At 41.1% G+C, this 6,000-nt stretch overlaps 1 protein-coding gene across 3 annotated transcripts in view; it reads right to left on the minus strand.

Moving 5' to 3' along the window:
* ZNF713 (zinc finger protein 713) overlaps positions 1-5,467 on the minus strand; it is a 43,948-nt gene extending 38,481 nt beyond the window's left edge. The window contains exon 1 of one of the 3 annotated variants that reach the window (XM_014842315.3): positions 5,049-5,467. The gene's annotated coding sequence lies outside the window, so the exon portion shown is untranslated. The remainder of the gene's footprint in view (positions 1-5,048) is intronic. The other 2 variants (XM_014842314.3, XM_014842313.3) reach the window with 2 other exon arrangements.
* Positions 5,468-6,000: the final 533 nt, after the last annotated feature.

Here is a 6,000-nt window from a genome sequence, read left to right on the forward strand (position 1 = left end):
CTATCAATGTATCTTGCCTGCAGCAATTATTAACAAATGGTTATTTTTATATTTCCTGCTTTCCTACTAATTTATTAATTGGAACTTTTCTATAAGGAACAACTGCTCCTTATCTCTTATTCATTTATTTATTAGCTTATTTATTTCTATCTGTATGGACTCATGGATATTTATTTTATTCTAGGAGTTAAAATCCAATACTATCATTATTTTATTGCACAAAATGTTCCAGCTTTGGCCATTAGGAGGCTGCTCCTGTGTTATTTGGACTAAACTCTATCCTATTTTGAGCACTTCCTCACTGCTTGACAACATAAGATGCTCTAGGCTCCAGTATTTTTCCTACCCAGCCCTGCCTGGAATCAACCACTTCTCCAAGGAACCCTGGTTCTGTTTATTGGAGAAGTGTTTAGAAATAAAGATCTGGGCACTAGGTATGCTTATTGCTATTGGGGTATCATTGCTTCTAGGTCCTCTCAGCAGACGGAGCTGGGAAATATATATATATGTATGCATATTAACCACATTTATACAGTCACGCACTGCATAACGATGTTTCAGTCAGCGATGGACTGCACATACGACAGTGGTCCTAAAAGGTTAGTACCTTGTAGTCTAGGTGTGTAGTAGGATATACCATCCAGGTTTGTGTAAGTACAATCTATGATGTTTACACAATGGCAAAATAGCCTAATGACGTTTCACAGAATGTATTGCTGTTGTTAAGTGATGCATGACTGTACGTACTTCTACTGTGTCTATGTATTAAATACCAAGAGCTCACACTGACATCTTCGATTCCAATCTGATATCACATGGCTCATTTTAATCTTCCCCCTTTCCTTACTGGCAACTTCTTTCTTCAACAGTGAAAAACTGTTGGCTCTCACTATCTACAATATATTCCCTTACTTGTTCAGTTTTGGTGTATACATAAAGTAGGTTCAGCATTGCTAACTCATAACCCTGTGAGAAACACATTTACTAACTTGTTTACAGAATTTATGTAGAGTTCTCTTTGTCTTTAGCCTTTCAAACATCCAGTCAAGACAGTGTTTCCTGAAGTTATTTAGGATAGTTCTTTTCTTCGCCACTTCCTTCAGTCTGGTTACGTTATTCATTTGTAATACAGTTAGGTCCATTTGTTAGTATTTGTATTCATTCTCTTCTATTTTTATTCTATTTACTCTCAGATGGCTTCACCGATTGCCATGGCTTCACTGATCATCTTTTCTGAGCTACCTAACCAGACACATACCTTATGGAACAACCCCATGTAGATGTCTCTCAGATTTCTCAAGCCTAACATGTCCAAAACTCATTCTCTCCTAGCCTCTTGCCATGAATTTGCCATAGAGTAAAGTATATTAGAACACTGACTCTATAGCCAAACTGACTGGGTTTGATTCTCAGCTCTACAACTTACTAACCACCTGAGTTTGGTTGAGCAAGTTACTCAACTTCTTGGTGCTTCAATTTCCTCATGTGTAAAAGTAGGAATAACAGTACCTACCTCATAGGTTTGTTGTGAGGATTATGGGAGACAATATTTGTAAATATTTAGAATGTATTAGCACATAGTTAGCATTATTTATATATGTTACATATAATTCTTACTCTATTATATTCCATATCTCACTACCAACCCTGAAACCTGAATGCCCTCCCCGACCTCTTTCTTTCCCTTAGTTTCTCTACCCAATCAAATGTCAAAACCTGGTAAATTGACCCCCTTAACTATCTAGTAAATGATCCATCTTCACTTTCACTACTTGGTTCACGTCACTATCATCTCTCACTTTGATTAGTGCCATACCCATCTAATGGGTCCTTGACTTTAGTCCAACATTTTCTTCACACTGCAGCCAGAATGATCATTCTCCACACCCCTTGTCTACTGTGGACACTTTCATTTTATTTTCTGACAAATATTAAAACAAAAATTTTAGTAAATATAGAAAAGCATTAAGAAAGTCACCTATAATGTCATTATCCAGAGATAACTAGTTACTTTTGTGGGGGATATATCCTTTTGGGCTTTTCTATGGAAACACACACACACACACTAATATGGCGTATGTTGTAGTTATATAAGTAATTTTCGTTCTTTTTTTTTTGAGGAAGATTAGCCCAGAGCTAACATCTGCCGCCAATCTTCCTCTTTTTGCTGAGGAAGACTGGCCCTGAGCTAACATTTGTGCCCATTTTCCTCTACTTTATATGTGAGGCGCCTGCCACAGCATGGCTTGATAAGTGGTGGGTAGGTCTTTGTCCGTGATCTGAACTGGAGAACCCTGGGCTGCTGAAGCAGAGCTTGTGAACTTATCCACTGTGCCATGGGGCTGGCCCCTAAGTTTCTTTTTTCCAACTTGTATTTTTATTGACAATACTGGGTATATCACTTCATGATAGAAAAGAAAAATATAAATATGCATTGAAAGAAATAGATTCATAGTATATTCCATTGCATGCAATACCCCAAGTTTATTTAACAAGTTCATTATTAATAGACATTTAGAATGCTTTCTTATTTTCTTTCTTTCTTTTTGCTGTTACAGACAACAGCAAACATTGTACCGTTTTGGCATAATTTTATCTGACTATTTCCTTAGGATAAATTCCTAGAAGCAGAACTGCTGGGTCAAAGGGAAGGTAAAATCTGTTCAGGGAGGTTGTATCAATTTACATATACATCAACAACATATGAGAACGATCATCAGCCAACGTTAGGCATTATTCTTTTTAAATTTAATACAGAGAAGGTATTTATTTGCTGCTTTAATATGCAATTCTTAGATAACATGAGACAGAACTTTTTATATTTTCAGCTTTTATATTTTTTCTTTTATAAATTACCCTTTCATATCATTTGTCCATTTTTCTACTGTACTTTTTCTTATTGATCTGTAAGAGTTTTTTATTATAGTGTGCAGTAAAGGATTGACTGAACATGTTTAGATGGTCCAAACTCTGCACATTCCTTGGAAAGATATGACCCTAGCCTGGCTACTGGGAGATAACCTATAAGCCCTTGGAATATCCTGCCTGCTAAGAGTGTCTCTGTTCACCTGAGGCCTTGTGCCAGGTCAGACAGTTTATGCTAACAATGGGATTTATGGTGGGAACCTTAGAGCATGGTATCAACTTGCCTATGGAGGGGCTGGAGACTGAAGGTCAGCAACTCAGGTGGTCAGTCATGCCTACATGACCAACTTCCAAAAAGTTGGTCACCAAATCATTGTGACCAAGGCTTGGACACCAAGCCTAGGATGAGCCTGGCTAAGGCATGGAAGAGCTTCCCTGGTTGGAAATACTGCATACATATTGTCACACATCATGGCTGGGAGAATTAAGCACTACCTGCACAACTCCATTGAGAGAAGACAACTGGAAGCTGGTACCTGGTCTCTCCTCGATCCTGCCCTATGTGCTTTTTTTCCGTTGCTGATTTTAATCTGTATCTTTCACTGTTAATACTCATGTTACTGTGAATTTAACAGTTTTGCTGAGTTCTCTAAGTCCTTCTAGCAAATCTGTGAACCCGAGAGTGGTCTTGGGGACTTCTGAACACAGATAGTAACCAGCAACTTCTTTGTCATAACATAAACACACAAATAGAGTCTCCATTTCATCATCTGTCTTTTATTTTTGCTTCGTTTAAAAAAGAGTTAATTAGGGGCCGGCCCTGCGGCTGAGTGGTTAAGTTCACTGGCTCCTCTTTGGCGGCCCAGGGTTCTCCAGTTCAGATCCTGGGCATGGACCTAGCACTGCTCATCAAGCCATGCTATGGTGGCATCCCACATAGAAGTAGAATGACTTACAACTAGGATATACAACTATGTGCTGGGGCTTTGAGGAGAGGAAAAAAAAAAAAGACAGGAAGATTGGCAACAGATGTTAGCTCAGAACCAATCTTTCCCCCAAAAAAAGTTAGTTAAAAAATTTTCTGCATTATAATATATGGGTTTTTCTCCCCCCCTCTAAGTGCGTCTAAGGGTTTGTTTTGTTTTGTTTTTTTCCTTCACAAGTTATGCATCTTAAGTTTTCAATACAAGTGCTACATAAAAACATGAGTACACAAAACACGAGAATATATGGAGAAAAATGTGAGTGACTTCAACTTTTTCATTTCTCACACTTTTAAATAAGTAAAAAAATAGACCATTTTGTCAAGGGACATATTTAAAAGGGATCTGCTCGGCCACATATTAAAACATATTTTAAATTAAAACAAAAATGTATCAGTGTAGAAACTGTCAGAGCAGTAGAAGAAACATTCTACAAACAGATTCGAGTATATACTTGCCTGCAGAATATAATAAAAGTGTCATTTCAATTCAGTGGGAAAATAACTCCACATATGATGGCAAGACAACTGGAGAAAAGTCATAGTCCTATCTAACACGATACCACAAAGTTAACACCAGATAAAATACAGGTAAAAAATGTAAAAAAGAAGATATTTTAAAAATTCTTTAAAAGTATTAGAAGAAAATAAAGGTTAATTTTTTTTAGATTGGCACCTGAGCTAACAACCGTTGCCAATCTTTTTTTTTCCTGCTTTTCCCCCCCTAAATTCCTCCAGTACATAGTTGTATGTTTTAGTTGTGGGTCCTTCTAGTGGTGGCATGTAGGATGCCGCCTCAGCGTGGCCTGATGAGCAGTGCCATGTCTGCGCCCAGGATCCGAACCAGCGAAACCCTGGGCCGAAGAAGCGAAGCGCGCGAACTTAACCACTCGGCCACCGCGGGGCCCCTAAAGGTTCATGTTTTAACAAACTTGACATGGGGAACAACTTTCCAAACAATGATACCCACTCATGCCTACACAAAAATAATTTGCAAAAGATATTAGAGGAAAATACGTTAATAATCTTGGGATACGGAGGCCTTCCTATCCCAGAAGAGACACAGGGTCTTCGAGAAGGCTGAGGGCGCCGCTGGGGGTCTCCAGGACGAGCGCAGGGCAGCCTCCGCCACCCGGACACCCTCGGCCGCCGCCCGCCCTGCCCCCTCGTCTGCTGCCCGGCCGCGGCGCGCCGCACTCACCAGCCTCCGCAGACGAAGGGCGCCCCGGCAGGCTCCGCCCCCTGACGCCACCGCCGCCCGTCTGGACCGAAGCAAGAGAGGGTGATGAGGGCCCTGATGCCTGAGCCAATGACACCCGGTAACTGGGCCCTTGGGGTTGGACCAGCCGCCAGCGCCAGGCGAGCTGTGACGAAAGCCTTCCGGTAATGGCGACCGTGCGGCCCCAGCTTCGGATGCCCGATACGCATGCGCCAGGAGCGCCGTGGGGCAACCGTTTCCCGCAAGCCGAGCTGCGAACTCCCACCAGCGCCCCTAGGTCCCCTTCTGACCAGGGCCTCGCGAACCTGGGAGACCCTGGCCCCGCCCCTAGCCCTCACAGAATTTCTCTAAAGGAGAGGGTTGAGGAGGCCCAGCTGAGGACCCTCCCATAGGCCCTGCCAATCAGAAACGTTGGACTGCCAGGCTCCCGTCCCTGAGGCGACGTCACAAGCCGTCATTCCCTTCAGTCCCGGAATACGCCCTCCAAGCTACCCACCCCAAATTTTATATTGGTGAAACTAAAAATATAATAATAATGAGTGAATACAAATGTTTTCCTTTTGGGTAATACAGATCTACTGCTGAGAAGAATGGAATTCTTTTAATGGGAATAGTATTTTGCTTAATTGGGATTCAAATTTAGTCTTCTCCATCACCAAAATCAATTGCAAAAGTTCATCTTTTATTTATTTATTTTTATTGCCGTAACATTGGATTATAACATTATATAAATTCAGGTGTACATCATTATATTTCGATTTCTGTGTAGATTACATCATGTTCATCACCCAAAGACTAATTACAATCCATCACCACACACGTGCCTAATCACCCTGTTCACTCTCTTCCCTCCCCACTTCCCGTCTGGTAACCAGCAATCCAATCTCTGCCTCTCTGTACATGTTTGCTGCTGTTTTTATCTTCTACTTATGCG

This window comes from Equus asinus, chromosome 14 (assembly GCF_041296235.1).
Source record: "Equus asinus isolate D_3611 breed Donkey chromosome 14, EquAss-T2T_v2, whole genome shotgun sequence".
NCBI lineage: Eukaryota > Metazoa > Chordata > Mammalia > Perissodactyla > Equidae > Equus > Equus asinus.